Here is a 16,494-nt window from a genome sequence, read left to right on the forward strand (position 1 = left end):
GTGCTGTGGTTTAGTTGACATGAAGGTGTTTGGCCAAAGGTTGGACTCAATAATATTGGAGATCTTCTCCATTCTTCTCCATCCTTAATGATTCTATGATGTCTCCATCCCTTCCTTCTTTTTTTTTTTTTTTTGAGGTTATTTCAATGGAGCTACAATGAAAGCCCAACTCCTCCTTCGTTTTCATCTAAGGCTTGTTCCTAAACCAAAGTATTTTGATATGTGTCATGAAGACTTCAATCATATTTCTATTTACATTGAGGCCTTGTGACAAAGGAATACATTTTATGAAATATTTAAAGTGATTTAAAAAATATTGACTATGCAAATGGTAAAGAATAGAAAATATGTAAAAGGAACAATCTAGTTATTTCTGCTAAGTCAGGTCTGAATGGAGGTAATTACAGTCTTGCAAAAGACAAAGGAGGGGTTAAAGTATTGGGTGTCTCTTCTTGCTGTCTCTTACGAATTAATGTACAAAAGAAATCTGTAAGTTTATTTTAATGGTGTGTTTTGGATAACTTCCTATAAAAAATATATGGCCTGTGTGGTGCACTATATCATTAAGCTGTAGTATTTTACAGCAAAGATATTTTTGCAAGAGCCAACCTGCAATTTAATCATAACTACAGTATTTCACTCTTAGTATATAAATACATTCTTTATGAAATATGCAGTTCTAATTTAGAATTTTAAAAGGACTGATTAAGTGCACACTGAAGTTAACAAATAAAAATCTTTGTCTACAAGCACTGGGCTTTACTGCCAGGTTAGGTAAAAATGTTTAAATCAAATAAAATTTTTTTACATGTTATGTTATTTAGGACCACTCCACATCTTTTGGAACAATGTTGTGGAAGAGACAACACATTTTTTGAAAGAGTGAGTATGCATCTGGGAGGGTCTCATATGACACATTTTTAGATGAACTGCTAGAAAAATAAAATGACAGTCCATAAATAGAAGCTGGCATGCTGCAACAGAATAATAATTCTTCCCTTTGGTATTCTGGACAAAGAAGACAAAACCAATTCAATCTGCACTACACTGCATTATGGTATAATACATCCAGTATTCCAAATAAGCTTGATTAAAATATAATTAACATGGCGCTAGCTTGCTATTAATGTCTCATGAATAAGATATTTTATATTGTTTACTGGTACATTGTTTTTGTTTGTAATGTGTATTGCAAATATACTTGATCAGTTTTATTGTATTTATTTAAATTTGTTCCACTTCCTACTTTTACTGGTAAATATATTTTATGTTCTCATCTTCCCTATTTGAGATCCAACCTCTCTGACCAGTCTCAGAGAAAAGATGAGTCCAGGAAGGCTGGATATTCTCCAAGAAGGGAATCTTAAAGGCTCAGGAACAGGCCATCCCCACTGGCTGAAAGACAATATGTTGGGGAAGAGTGGCCCAGCTGGTCAGAAAGTTTTGACTGGAAGTCAGGAATAAAAGGAGAGTATATGACCTTTTGAAGAAGGAGCATGCAGGAGGACTAAAATAATATCATGAGCTTATGCAGGGAGAAAAACAGAGAGGCCAAAGTCCAAACAGAAATTTGGACTAGTGCTGTAATACAATAAAAATATTTCTATAAGTATTATAGAGACAAAAGGATGGCTAAGAAGAAAATTCATCCTTTGTTGGATGTAACAGCAAACATAGTGACAAAGGAGGTGGAGGAAGAACCTGGGTACTCAAAGAAAGTCGTGCTTGAATAATCTGATCTCCCAGGAGATGACCCACTGAGGGGATGAGGGAGAGGGAGAGGATGTGGTATACCTTTAGTAAAGCTTTGATGTGTTTCCTACAGCATCCTCCTGGAGGAATTGGCTGCTTGTGGCTTGGGAAGATGCACTCTTCCAGACAGGTAAAAACCTGTCTGGATGGCTGGGCCTGGAGAAGGGTGGAGAATGGGGTTAATCCAGCTGCTGACTGGTCACTAGTGGTGTTCCCCAGGGCTCAGCACTGGGGCCCTCCTGTTTAACATCTTTATCAACAATCTGGATGATGGGATTGAGGGGAGTGGGACAGAATGAGACAAGAAGGGCAGGGCATATATTAAGGGCCTGACAGGATCACAGAATTACAGAATGCTTTGGGTGAAAGGGAGCTCTAAAGTCCTTTGGTCCAAACCCATGCCATGAGCAGGGACATCTTTCACCTGGATCTGAAATCTCCGTTGATGATGTGATTGATGAGATTCTGCATCTCCTAATTGACAAATACGGGGGTGGCAGAGAACTCTGAAAACACAGAATTGCACATGCTGAGCTCTTGGTATTTGAGTAGTGCACAAGTGTGGATTAGTTTGTAATCAATATGCATTTTCCTTTATTTAAATACTTCACTGGCCTCTAGTACTATAATGTTAAAATATTTAATTTACAGAAAAAATTATAAAAAAAGTTTTATACAAAAACCCCTATAAATTATAGAAGGCCTGTAACTCAGGCAAAACAAAAACCCCTATAAATTGTAGAAGGTCTGTAACTCAGGCTAAACAAACTTCAGTGTATTGAGATACATAAATACAAGATTTTGATGTTGATTGGACAATTTCTTTTTGCTTATAATGAAAACTCCACATAGCTGATGTAACATCTTTAAAGCTAATTTTGGGGGGCCCAAAAATAGATTTTCCAGTCATTATGAATTGCAATACTTTGTATAATTTAGTGCTATAAAATATTCTCACATACTATTTGTAACTCTGAACTTGCAGTTGGTTTATTTTCCTTTATATCCAAATTATCTCAGGCTATATGATATAAGAAAATGATGACTCAAAAATTGTTAAGTCTAGCAAAATAATTCCCATAATTTATTCTCATTTGGGAAAACTTTTATATAAAAATATGCCTCAGGATTTGTCCATGGTCCTCATACAATCATCAGGAAGCTAAGAAAACCAAATTCTCTTATGTTCTTGGTACAATCAAAAAGAAAAAAAGTCACATTCATATTTTAAAGATATTAAGTCCATTTGGAAAAGTTCTGTACAAATGCCCTTCCTAAATTAATAATATCTAGCAATAATACCTTTCCATCTCAAATATGTATTAATTATCACATACAGCAGTTTCAAAGCTTTCTCTGTATCCTTTGATAAATGCCGACTCTTGACAGCTGAATTAGGAAGTGCTTTGCTAAAAGCTAGCTGGTTTTGAGAAGTGAGGTTTCTGATAAGCTCATTGTTCCATTATTATACTCTTCTTCTGCCTCCTACTTAATTCTCTTTTGACCATTGATTTACATCAAAAATTTGCTGATGGTTCAGAATTCTCATCTTATATTTATGACTGGTAAAAGAATGTTGTACAACCTGCATCAGATTATTCATGAGAGATGAAATTCCTTTACATGAGAAACAGAATAGAAGAGTATTACTATACTGCAGTTTTTACAGTGCTACATCATTATGACACCCAGACCTAAAGGACATGGCAGATGATGAAGGAAGCTGTGTTAATGCACTGGGTGTGGGTGTCTGTGTAATAAAATTTCAATTTGAATATTAAATGCATTGATTGCTCTGTGATTTAACAGTGCTTTACACAGAAAAAAAAAAAACCAGGTATTTTGATATCATCAGTTGTTGATGACAAATGAACTGTTCCTAGCTGATATGATTAATGGTGTCTGGCAAATCAAAACTTACATTTGATGTCAAATACATTTTTGTCCTTGCCCTTTCAGCAGCATAATTGGAGAATACTTAAATGTCAACTTGCACTTAAATATAAGTGTGAACATTTGCAGTCATCTCATTTCATGCTTCTTTGGCTTGGGAAAAAAATTATTTACTATGAAGCTTAAGAAATGGTCTAACAATACATAGAAAATTTTTATAAACTGGATATAAAAATTTAATCTTTGAATAGGAATGAACAGTTTGACTTTTAAATGAAACTATGCCTAAAAATTAGTTGCCAGAGGGGGTCCTCAAGTGATAATTGCGTCTCCTTGTAAGAGAATGTTGAGTTTGTTCAAAGGTCTGTAATTCCAACCTGAGATCACATTAAGGAAACTTGATTGATAATGTCACTGCTGACCTTTTATATCAAAATATTCTGTGCAGGAAGACAATTTAAAGAACATAAGATACATACAGCATCCTAAAAGGCTGGACAAAACTGAAGTGCCCTGTCCCAGATTTTGCTGTTAAAGAAACAAAATAGGAGGAACAAAATGCCTTTTGTTTTCTTGACTGATGAGAGCAAAATTCACTTTCGCTGTGGTGGTGGAGAAGGGATCTGTGGCAGGGTAGTGAGCAGAGTGGTAAGACTGCAAGTGGACCCTCGCTGTCTGAAGTTGTGCAAACATCTCACTCTAAGAAATTACTCTGAAGCACAGGTCTTTCCTTAAACACCACCCAGGATGACTGAATTTGTTTGCCTGACTCCTCGGCTGGCTGATGGACTTGATGCCAGATGAAAGCAGAGACTTGAGGAAAGCTGAGTAAAGCTGGATGCTCTAATGGCAGCAAGCAGCCTAAAGCTGCCCGGAATCAGTGGCTGCCTGTGCTGCCCATACCCACCACACTTCTACTTACACAGCCACAGGTCTGTAAATTTAATAATTAAATACATTTCTGTATGGGTAGCATTAACTCCTTCTATGATATGCCCCAATTCAGAAGACTGAAGTAAGAACTAACAGCTATAGAAGTTTCTTCCAATGTTGGTTGGGTTTGTTTTTTATCTGTTTTGTTTTGAGGTTTTTTGGGTTTTTTTGAGGATTTTTTTTTGTTTATTTATCTGAAGTGTGAAAAAGAACACCCTCATTTTTGTATTAAGCATCTTATTCATGCATCCTTTCGTAAGAATTTTCCCAAAAGAAGATCTAAATTTGGTCTCTGAAAAATGGCATATCATGTTCACTGATGCTTCTGAAATACCTAGACCAAACATCTTCTCTAAAGAATACACTGAGTGAAAAAATACAGGGAAAATAGCAAAGGATTAAGAGTGGCACTAATATTAAATAAAGATTCTCAGATTTAGGTTAAGGTCAAGAATAATCCTTTCAAGGGTTTAGGTCATATTTGTCTGCTTTTGCTAAAGTTTCAGTCATCTGAGGCAGGGATCTGATGGACAGAGAGTGGACAGTTTGAACTGATGTTGGAAAGGTCATCTTTCAGCAGCAGATTGTGGGCTTATCTTTCTAAATAACTATTTTAGTATATGTGAATATGCCCAAGAAATTGAAAGTTTAGGTTTTAAAACAGTCAGTGGAAAACAAAATTAAATAAACACTGGTTCTGACATGGTTGAATGCAGGTCTGAACATTTTCTAGAAATAAATCCCAAATGAAGAGCCTTGGAGTGACTGGGGAGATTATACATTTGCTAGAAATTCAAGGCAACAATAAAAAGGTGCTCTTAGGCTTAATAAGGCAGAACTACTGAAACAGTATCTTCAGATGTACCAGAGTATATTTAGCAGTGCTTAATATTTTCAAGTTCATGATTTATTGGCTGAACCATAGTTGATGACATTTGTGCAGCTCAATAGCTGTTCAGATAATAGGAAGAATAGCAGCAGTTTTGTCTAGTAATAAAAAGATAAATTCATTCTGGTGTTGAAGCAGCTTTAAGGCTGAGCAATAATGGAAGAGGCACAGGAGAACCTAGAATATCTGTGAAAGAGGCAGTGATATTATAGATAGAGCAATGGATTTGACTGCAATATTGTGTAGAAGGATTGCCCTGGAGGACTGGTAATCTATTAAAAAAGGCAACTGCAGACATAAAAATTATGTGTAGGTTGTATTACCACAAATATATTTTAAAGCTTTCTTTCACAGAAGGAAAGCATTTCCAGAGAGATGGATGGGTAAATTGCAGAGTGTTCAGCCCTGACAGGAATGCCACTGGTGCTTCCTCACAGGGGCACACTTGGAAATGTTGCTCTCAAAGAGTAAGAAATGTAAATGTAACATAGTCTCTGCTAATTTTAATTTGACAAATCAGAACTGGGTCTTTGGGCTACCTTGCACACTTTGAAGTTTCTTTTCCTCAAACCCACGTTCTTAATTTTTAACTATTAGAAACATATCATGCTCTCTCTCTCCCCACTCCCCTCAAAAAGGCAAAGACATTGAAGCACCTGAGACTGCTCTAATTAAAATTTCAATTATACAAAAAATTCTAATTAGTTAGAGAGAAGAATTCTGACAGTTTTTCCCTAGCTTATCTACTGACTGTTTCATGAAGGAAGTAATGTCAATTTTAGAAGTGTAACCTTGAATAACTAGACAGCAATGACAATGTTAAATCAGCCATTCTAACCAGCATGAAAAAAATAGCAACCCAGCTACTGCACAGCTTGTACATGTTTTCTGGATTTTCTTGTACAGTCTACACAGAGTTCAGACTGATTTTCTCTCTAGTACACTGCTTGCAAGGTGCCTTTAGAGTTTTTGAAGTTGGGATGCTTTCTCCATATGGAATTCTGGGCCCATGTTTTTTGGGAAGTATAATGATTCCCTAATGCATGCACAATAAGAAAAGAAAGGGCATTGGAAGCTCATTAAGTAAAAACTAATGGCACTGCATATCCTATTGATCTCTGGCAGTAAAATTTAGAGTTCTGGTTTTAGGTCTGTAGAAGAAAGTATAATGCCATGTGATTCATGGCAGATTTGTAACCCCAGTGACATTACCCTTAAGGGCAAAAAATTGTTCTAAACTGCATGCAGCCATGAGACAGAAAGATGACAGAGGATATGACCAAAATTAATAGCAAAACCACTTTTTTTTGCCACAAGCCAGATTTGAATGAGTCTAATTTTTGTTTGTGCTGTGTTTGTTATTCTGTTCCTGATACTCTGTGGTACCTCTGACTCAAAACCTCTTGTATATGCTGGGATGTTTGGGTTGTCTGAGTTGCCATCTCAGAAATTACATTTTATACTTATCACAAAGCCCAAGGTTTCTCTGTGGAAAACTTACTGCCTCTGAAGCAGACTTGGCCTTTTGCTTGAGAGTCAATAGACACTCACCTGGGACATGGTGAGCATTTCACTTTTGTCAGCAGGGGAGTTGTCCTCTTCTGGTACTCATGGAGATAATGTAAGGGACTTACTGCATTTTCTTTAAAACATGGAAGGATACAAGAAGAAAACCTTTAAGATACTTTAAAAACATACAGAAATTATACATAATTTTATCAGAATATATAGTAATTGCATACACTTGTATTTTATAATTACTGACAGACATAAAAAGGCACAGTTGTTTTCCTTTTCTAAGAGATACACAGGGCAAGAAAGGTTGAACTGATCATTATAATTAAAAAAAAGAAACCAAGAAAAACTCTTCTGAGAGGAGGTGAACTGTATTCAGGCAAAAAGAATATACCTTTAAATTTTGAAGCCCCTGAAAAGGATTTTTTAATAAGAGTTTCCTTCTGCCATTTATTATTACCATTACTACTACTATAGCCTGGGTTACATTAAAATGTGCATGCAAGAAGGAAGAACAGAGAGAAACAGTGTCTGAGACTTCTAGTACAATTTATCATCTTGAATCTTTTAGAAACTAAAGCTGAAAAAAAACAAAGCCAAAGAAATCTGATGAGAACTGTCCTTAGTACTCTGTGAAGTTACATTAAGTAATTTCTGATAACCTCCCACAGCTGAATTGACTTCCTCTCTTCACTTCCAAATTGTTGCTAAACTAATGCATCAAAGAGTTTGATAATATCTTTTGGCCTTCTTGGACTTTCCTTTGTTAAGCACTTCCAATCCATTTCTATATATTCATGATTCATGGTGAAGAAAGCATTGTTGCAAGCTTAATCCACTCTTATGATGCATTCACTGAGGTTTGGGTATTCTTAAAGTACTGAAGAATCTAATGCACTGATTGTAATAAGTCAAACAAAGTTTCAAATTATTATGGATTCCTTGCCCAAATTTTCAAGGTAGATCCTGCTTTGTATGAAATAAGCAAATTCAATCCAGAAGATATACTGTAGTTAGATAATACATAGCCAAAATATCTTTCAATGAAACTGTTGCATCAAGATTTTGTTCATTTCATGTTATGGTTATTCATGTATGAAATATTATATATTTGGGTTGTCAAAACTAAATTTTCAATAAAAACCCCACAAACTAAAAGACTGTAAGAATAAATATTAATAGCAGGATACAGGAACACTTGCTCCAGGAAAATATATTGTGGAAAAAAATTATTTGGATTGGATCTTGGAGCGAGCTGCAAATGTCCTGCACAAACCATTTTATTTCTTACTGATTTTTTAAATCTCCATGCAGCATTTTAGCACTCACTAAAAATATAAATCCATAGCAGTAACATGAAATTACTACATGGTGTACTGTATACCATAAAAAGTCTCCTAAAAGTGGTGTTGTCCTTTCTTTCTTGTTTTTTTCCCCCAGGAATTTTGTTCTGTGGTGTCAGATTTCATCATTCATAGCTAAATTTGCTATTTCATTGACTAGTCTATAGCATACTATTTTAGTGTAGAATTAGTTCTTGAAGACTATTAAATGCTTCCCATCAGAGAAAGTTTTTTAAAATTAATATGGATATATAATAGAATCACAGAAATGTTTGAGTTAGAAGGAACCTTAAAGACCATTTAGTTCCAGCCCTCCTGCCATGGGCAGGGACACCTTTCAGTAGACCGGGTTGTCCAGTGTTTCACTGGCCTTGAACACTTCCAGGGATGGGGCATCCATAGCTTCCCTGTGCAGCCTGTTCATGTGCCTCACCACCCTCACAGTAAAGAATTTCCCCCCAATATCTAATCCAAACCTGCCTTCTTTCAGTTTTAAGCCATTCACCCTTATCATCATCTGCTGTTGTAAAAATGTCCTCTCCATCGTATGATATCATTAAGAATACTGCCCAAACTCACTGAATCTAATGACCTAGACATATATTTTCCTTGTTACCTACTTAAAGGTAACAGCCATCTGCTTTAAAGCTGCAGACCCCAGTTTTCAAAATGGAACTTTTAAAAAGGTCAGTAAACCACCATCAGTTAATATATGAACCTCCTGAAATACTCATGGCATGTGTTGGGGAGTTTGTTTCATGAACAAGACGGGACTGCTGGGATACATTCCTTGAGATTTTATTGCAGCATCAGCTTCATTACAAGGTTGAGACAATAGGAAGATGGCAAAAGCTCATGTACAGCCAGCAGCAGCCAAAGATTTCTTTGTTACAGAACATTTTAAAAACTTCCTAGCCAATAGCATTTTGCTAAAGCTTGCAGGCAGTTGTTCTGGCCAGTCACTAAAAGCACACGTACACCTGCTTCACACAATGCTTGCTTGTCTTCTTTCTATTAACAATTCACAATACTCCATTATTAAGCTTAAAACCTTCTACTATCTTGTCTAAGCATATTTTTCTGCAGTCTTAAGGTACATCTTAGCCAAGCCTCAAACGGAAGCTATTGTTTCATGTCTTTGCTTGCTATACTATTGTAATTTTTTCTACCTTCAGACTTTGCAGCTGCAGCTAGTTCTAATTTTCTCTGCTCTTTCTGTTTCTAAGGCCTGCTTTTCCAGCTTTCTGAAAATCCTCTTACCTTTACTATTTCCCATATTGGTACCTACTTACAGCACAATAAACCTTGTAGAAAAAGTAATATATTGCAGTTATTGCAGTACATAGCAGTTTGTACAGTACTCTGTTTGCTGTTTGGTTTTTTAAAATTAAAGAGTAATATTAATTATTCCCTATGTTTATACATTGTTGTGATATGCAGCTTTGTCCTTGTATAGTTTTATAGTCCATGGTCACTCAGAACAAGGAACTATATTTCAGTTACACAAAAACTGAGGAAATATCTTTTTGGGTAAACAGATTTTTCCACAAATTTTTACAATTTAGAAAAAATATTTTCTTTTAGTTTGAATACTGAAAGCGTTCAGTGGGGAAAATAACACAATACTTCAGGATAAGAGTACATTCAGGATTCAATGTACTTTTGTTGGAATCACAAACTGATAGTTTCTGAAAATTAGGATTCAACAAGGCATATTCAAAAATGCTTAGTTATAGCAGAATATTTTAAATCATGTTATCCATGATATATTCACATTCATTTCCAATTAAATTAGTACCATGTAATGAAAACCAAAGGAATTACTAAATCTTAGATATTGCTAAGTAGAGTAGTCTTTTATTTTCCTGCAATAAACTTTCATTCTAGTTAATATTTTCTGGACTTAAGTAATTTGAAAAAGCCATTTTCTGTAAAATTTTTCAGGTGCCATTCTGTTTTCTTTTCTTTCTCCCTCTCCTCTTAGGTCTCTTCTACGTTCACAGAATATTTCAGTGACTATGGATCCTGTGAGATGCAAGGCTATTTCATACTTGAATATGACAGGATCTATATTATAATCCTACTAAAGAAGCTTTTCTCCAGAGAGGTTACCTTTGTAATGATGAACTTGAGGCAACAGGAATGGAGAATGTACATAAAGTCAGAATAGCACTTAGATGTTAGACTAAAAAAAATTCTAAGCACAGTGAAGTGGGAGCAGATGAAAGGTGACTTTTAAAGAAAATGGTTAAATAGATTTCCTTCAACAGTGCTGTTTGCTTGCTGTACGTGTGCACTTTATTAGTTATCTTTTAGGAAAGAATGATATTTTCATGCTACTTGTTACAGCTACAAAATGACATTGGTACTTTGTTAGCTTTAATTTCATCTGAAACAAGAATAATTTATGTATTTCATAAAAGCTGCTCGATGCCATATTAGAACTTAATATTCTGTGTGGTTGCTGATGTTCTTTCTACTGCATGGCTTTTCACTTAATGTCATGAGACATAGTTTTCAATAAAAGCAGTCTCCAGAAGAAATAAGCTGACATAACCTTTGACATAGAAGTACAACCTCAAAAAAGTTAAGGTAAATAGCAGCAGGGTGGTAATCATCCTTGGCTACTTAAGCCAGGCAGAAGAGTTATGCTTGAATAGATAGGTCTCCAAGCCCAGTTCAGGATGACTTGAGGAAAGCAGAGGTCTCTTACCCTAATAGACAGTTTGTGGTTAGAAGTTCCCTATGAAGAGACTGCACTGCCTATCAAGCATGCTTTTCTTCCTCTCTAGCTTGGAGACAAAAAACAGGACTCACTATTTAAAGCAGGTTTAAATATTTTTTTTTAGCCTTGCTGCTTATTATTCCTTAACTAGCCCAGTTCAACAGGAGGCCAGCAGGCTGGCCCAAGCCCAGGGGATGCTCTCTCCTTCAGCCTTCTACTGGATCCTTGGGATGGAGCCAGGAGGCTGTGACTGCTTCTGGAGATGGCAACCAGGCGGGGCAGGGGGGCAGTGAGAGCAGTCTGACTCAGCTGCAGCCCAGCAGCTCCTGGGGCTGGGCAGTTCTCTCTGTACTTGGCAGGAGCACTGCACTGGAACTCCCAGCTGTAAAGATACCACTCCTGCTGCTCTGAAGAAAACAGTTTTCTCCTGAGGCTATGTCAGCTCTTTGCTGGTTTTCTTGCCTATTCTCTGTAGAGATGCTCCATCATCATCTTTTTTATACAAAAATGATAGCTTTCCTGTCAACCAGGAGTGATTCTGCTCACCAGGATGGAAATCTGGGCATGAGTGAAGAGGCTCTTGATCATTTCCAAGGATGGCAAAACTTTTGGATTTTGCAATTGCAAATAGTTCTAAATTTACATTGCACACATTATAAAATTAAGCAGTTACTCATAATGATGAAGCAGGAGAAGGTCAAGAAAGTGAAAACTCACTTTCACTTCAACGAAGATACTCATTCCAGGAATATCACTTTCCGTGAAAAATGGGGAAAAGAGAGAACATAAGGAGGAGGTGCTGAATATCTTAGCATCAGTGTAACCACTGCCAATGTAAATTTGAGCACAAGCCTCATCTCTTTGTTACAGGGGAAAAATGGAGTCAAGGGATAACTTTTCCCAATAAAGTCTTGCCTAAACACTTACAGAAGCAGGATTTTTAAAACCAAACAAATTCGTTAATGTATTTGCAAAAGTGATAGCCTTCCTGTGCCTCCTGCCCTGAAGGCTATCACAACTTGGAGTATGTGCAGACACTGTGCAGGAATCTGGATCTGACTTCTGTTGAGTTTGTCACAAGAGAGAAGAGGAAACACAGCATGTTCTGTGCCATGGAGGTTGGAGCAGATCTGTTCCACTGTCCAGCTGAAAGTGCCCTGCTGTTCATTTTCTTCCTCATCTCTCTCCTTCTCAGCACTACTGGAGGTTCCCCCTGGCTGCTGGAGGTTCCCCCCAGAGCTGCCAGTGCTGCTCTGCCTGGGCAGCCTGTAGGAGCCAAAAAGTACCAGGAGGATTTTGGCAGAGGCCCAGAAGCACCAGTGCTAGCAGGCAGAGAGGAGCACACTTCCCTGGCTGAGTCTTGGTGGCTCCTGGCCCTTCTGCTCCATCTCCTCCAGGAGCCAAGCCATCTCCTGGGTTTGCTGCTCCTCATGCTACACTAAAGCTCTTGTGTGACATTTTCTTTCTGGTCACCCACCCCCACTCATGCTCAGCACCATCAGGATTTGGGTGATGTTCCCAGCCACAGCCTGAAGGAGCAGGAAGAAAGGGGCTCAGCTGGCTGGGTGGCAGGGAGGAGGCAGCTGGGACAGTAGGGGCAGGAAACACAAGGATCTGGAAATGTCAGTGAGAGGGGATGTGGGAGCTCAGAGGCATCATGGCTGAGGTTGGTGAGTGCTGTATGGATGGGACCACATCCCCAAAGCCATTGGAGGCTCACCATGGCTGACAGCTCCAGGCACCTTTCCACCCAGCTGAGGGCAGAGCCTGCCCTGCCCAGGGTACTGCCTGGAGCCCCTTTCCTCCCCTCAGCCTCAGAAACACCTTCTGGCCTGGCCCCAGCGCCTTCCCCTTGCCTGCCCCACTCACTGCTGGCCCCTGGATGGTGGCATAGCTCTGGGACATGGTCTGTCTGATGTCCCTGGCATCAGAGCCACATGCTGATGCCCCAGCTGGATGGCCATGGCCAGCACTGAATAGTGCTTTGAACTCAGCCTTCTCTTCAGAAATCCTAAAACAATCCTATTCCCCTCAAGAGATTGGTCTGATTTTAACTTTTTTTAAAAATTATTATTCCATAATAGACTAAATTTTAAAGTAGCTGCAGTTACTTTTACTCTTTGCATTCTTTTTTGTTGTTTGGGCACTGTGAATTTGCAAATATTCCATACATATATTAATTAAAAAATATGTTGATTTTTTTCTTGTATCATTATTGTCCTTTCTATGCTGAACCCCCCTTTTACATGTATGTACATCTAGCTGCTATCTCCTGTTTATTTGTGGTGAAGGGAAGGGCGAAGGGGCCTGACACCCATCAGGCTTAAAATCCAAATAACAGCATCATTTAGAAAGAGAATTTCAGCTCTGTTGTTTCTAGCATGAAGCATTTACATAAGTGGACCCAAAGTGCATTGCAAACTAATGCCTAATTTTTTATCCAATGTCATTCCTAGGCCCCCTTCAGTCTGACAGCTTTCAAACGTTCTACATCCTGAGTATTTAAGATTATTTTATGTACCATGCATAGATCAGCAGTTTCTGTGCTGTGGTACAATATATAGTGCAACATTTATCTGTGATAAAATATAACAATATAGTAAAATCAGTGGAAATTATTTGTGACGTAGCACACATTTAGCTAAAGAAAATATAATTCAAAAAAAGAATAATGTGCTTATTTTCAGTAATACCTACCTTGCTGCTTGTCAGTTTTCATTACTTTTTGCAACTCCTACTAATTTAGTGCCATTTGAAATTTCACTAAGGTGATGTTAAATCTTTCTAGTGCTTTACTTTTACTTTCTAGTTTTCCCCTGGGAGTACAATCAAACTGTAAAACAAAATAGGTAACTACATTCTAAACTATGATTCCTCCTGAGGAATTCTGACATTTGACTAAAAGAAATAGCCTTTGGTAAAATGTTGTCTGATTTCCCCCTTGTAATCAGTTGCAGTTTCAAAATACCTGTAAAAAAGGGGGGGATTTAGGGTTGTTATTAATGTTAAACTAAGGAGAAAATTGATTCCCTAAAATTAATATCTGTGCTGTGTAATGACAATGGCTTGAAGAGGAGAAATGACAGAGACCTAAAGCAAACCCAAGGCATTTGGATGGCACAGCATCCAAGTGGGGGATAAGCAGGTTCTCACAGAGCAGAGTATGCAATCCAGCTGTGTGGGTGTTTGTGGGAAAGAGATCACTGCTGAGTCTGGACACTGCAAATAGTGCTCACACCCTTCAGTAGTAAAGGTGGTGGAAAGAAAATTGAACAGAAAATAATGGAATAACTGGAGCATACTTGGATTTCCCCTGATCCTTCTTAATGTGTGCTTCTGTATAGATAACCAGGGTGGCATGCAATAAAATTGGTGGTGTGAATTTCCATCTCTACTAAATGCAGGAACTATAGATAAATTCCTAAATTCCACGTGAATACACTGAGTAGCAGCACCATGGTACGGACACAAGCACAAATATTACTACACTGACAGTGCAAAATATACTAATTTTCAGTCTATTTGTATCTTTCTTGACCTGCTGACTAGAGCTGGTTTGATGTCAGCCAGGTGCTTCAGTGCTTCTCTTAAGCATGCATGTATTTTCACACCTTCCAGCAAAATTATTGTTAGGAAGTGATTAAGAAACTAATTGGGTTGTTACCCAGGAGGAAAAGCCTGTGATGCTTATCACCAGTTATTAAATTTCATCACAAGCTCTTAGCTTTGTCTGTAGTTCCCAGTTACAGTTGCTCTAGCAAATATAACTCAACTGTAGGACATGACTAATAAAGTTTTATTCTCCACCCTAAATTCCTGCAGATTAAATTCTTGTAGATTTAAAGAAATAGTTAATCACAAGTTTTAGAGGTATATTTTTAATACGACACTGTACAAGGTCTTTTGATTGATGACTATCTTTTGGATGCCATCCTAATTCTTTCTTTTAGCTAAGACACATCAGTTTAGACATCCTGTAGGAGAGTCACACCCTGCATCCCCAGCAGAGATCACAATTGCAGGTGTTCAAGATATTACTGGTTTTCAGATGATGAAATTTTTGAATTTGCACAGATACCTTCCTAATTACTTACAGTTCATATCTTTAAACATGCAGACATCTTCAAGCAAAATGGTTCCTGGTACTGGAGAGGCTTGCTCTCTTATTCAGAAGGCATCTGAGAAATCTCTGCTTTCATCCTGAAATGGAAAAGTATTACTTTATGTCCAAATGCTATATTGATTTGTTTTAATAGAAATCCCAAGACAATCCGTTTTTCTTTAATTTATTTTCCTTACTTGGCATTTCATTACTTTTATGGTAACTTAAGAAGGCCATGCTAGCTCTGACTCAATGTTTTTTGAAGAAGAGTTTTCTGTGGGGGTTGTTATATTCTACATTTTCCCCTCTTAGCTTCTCAGGTTCATGAAGCTGTTTATGTAAGCTGCATGGTTTTAAAGATTTTCCACAAAATTGCTACCTTGTCCAATTCTCTTCCTGCTGCATGAGGAGCATGGCAAGTTGTAAGTATTGGCCGTGCTAGCATGAGCTTTTTGAGTGTCTCCTGGACTTTCCCCTTACTGGGCAGCAACTGGGTACCTTAAATATGTGTTTTTAACATAAAAGTGGTGCCTGGTTTTTCAAACAGCTGATGTTAAGCAATGCCAACAGCATTGTACACAAGGAATGTAATCCATTTCCAATGCAGTAAGGTGAATGTCAAGAAAAAGAAGTCACTGGTATTACCAGGGAAAAGAATACTTGGTACTTGCTGCAGTGTCATGCTGATCTGAATAAGGATTTTTTTTTATACTCATGACTTTGAGTATTGCATTACAAGGCTTAATTTGCTGGGCAATTATTAACTGCTTTGCCTGCATACTAGGGTTTTTTGTTTTTAAAATTACATTGTGGTAAATAGTACTGAAATAGCTGGATGGCTGACAATGTCATCTGTTGCAATAAATTTAAATAGTGAGTATTTGCTCTAATTTAATACTGGGCATCAGATCAAAAAAGTTTCTCCAGTATCCCACTGATTTGCACTGAGTGAATGGAAAATGTAAATATATTACAATAGAATAGCAATATGTGAATGTAGATTTAAATATATGTTTATTTTATCTTGATGGCATGGTATCCATCAAATTGGACATACTAATTAAGGACATCTGCATTATCAAAATTTGGCTGGATGTCACACCTATTCTGATTATCCTAGTTAGAGTTAATCTGAAAAACTTCTGTATCTACTGTTGAGGTACTGTGATGAAATTGTTATTCCTGCTTGGTTACTAAAAATTTAAGTACTTCTTTTGACACTTTATTTGTGGGGAAATCTGGGAAAGAGGAGAAAAATTGTTCCAAAGTAACAACTTGGTTTCTGATTTTTCTAGAAAATGGGTTTTTAATCAAAGTTATGGACAAACTTTTCAATATACAT

This window comes from Serinus canaria, chromosome 1, assembly GCF_022539315.1.
Source record: "Serinus canaria isolate serCan28SL12 chromosome 1, serCan2020, whole genome shotgun sequence".
Lineage (NCBI taxonomy): Eukaryota > Metazoa > Chordata > Aves > Passeriformes > Fringillidae > Serinus > Serinus canaria.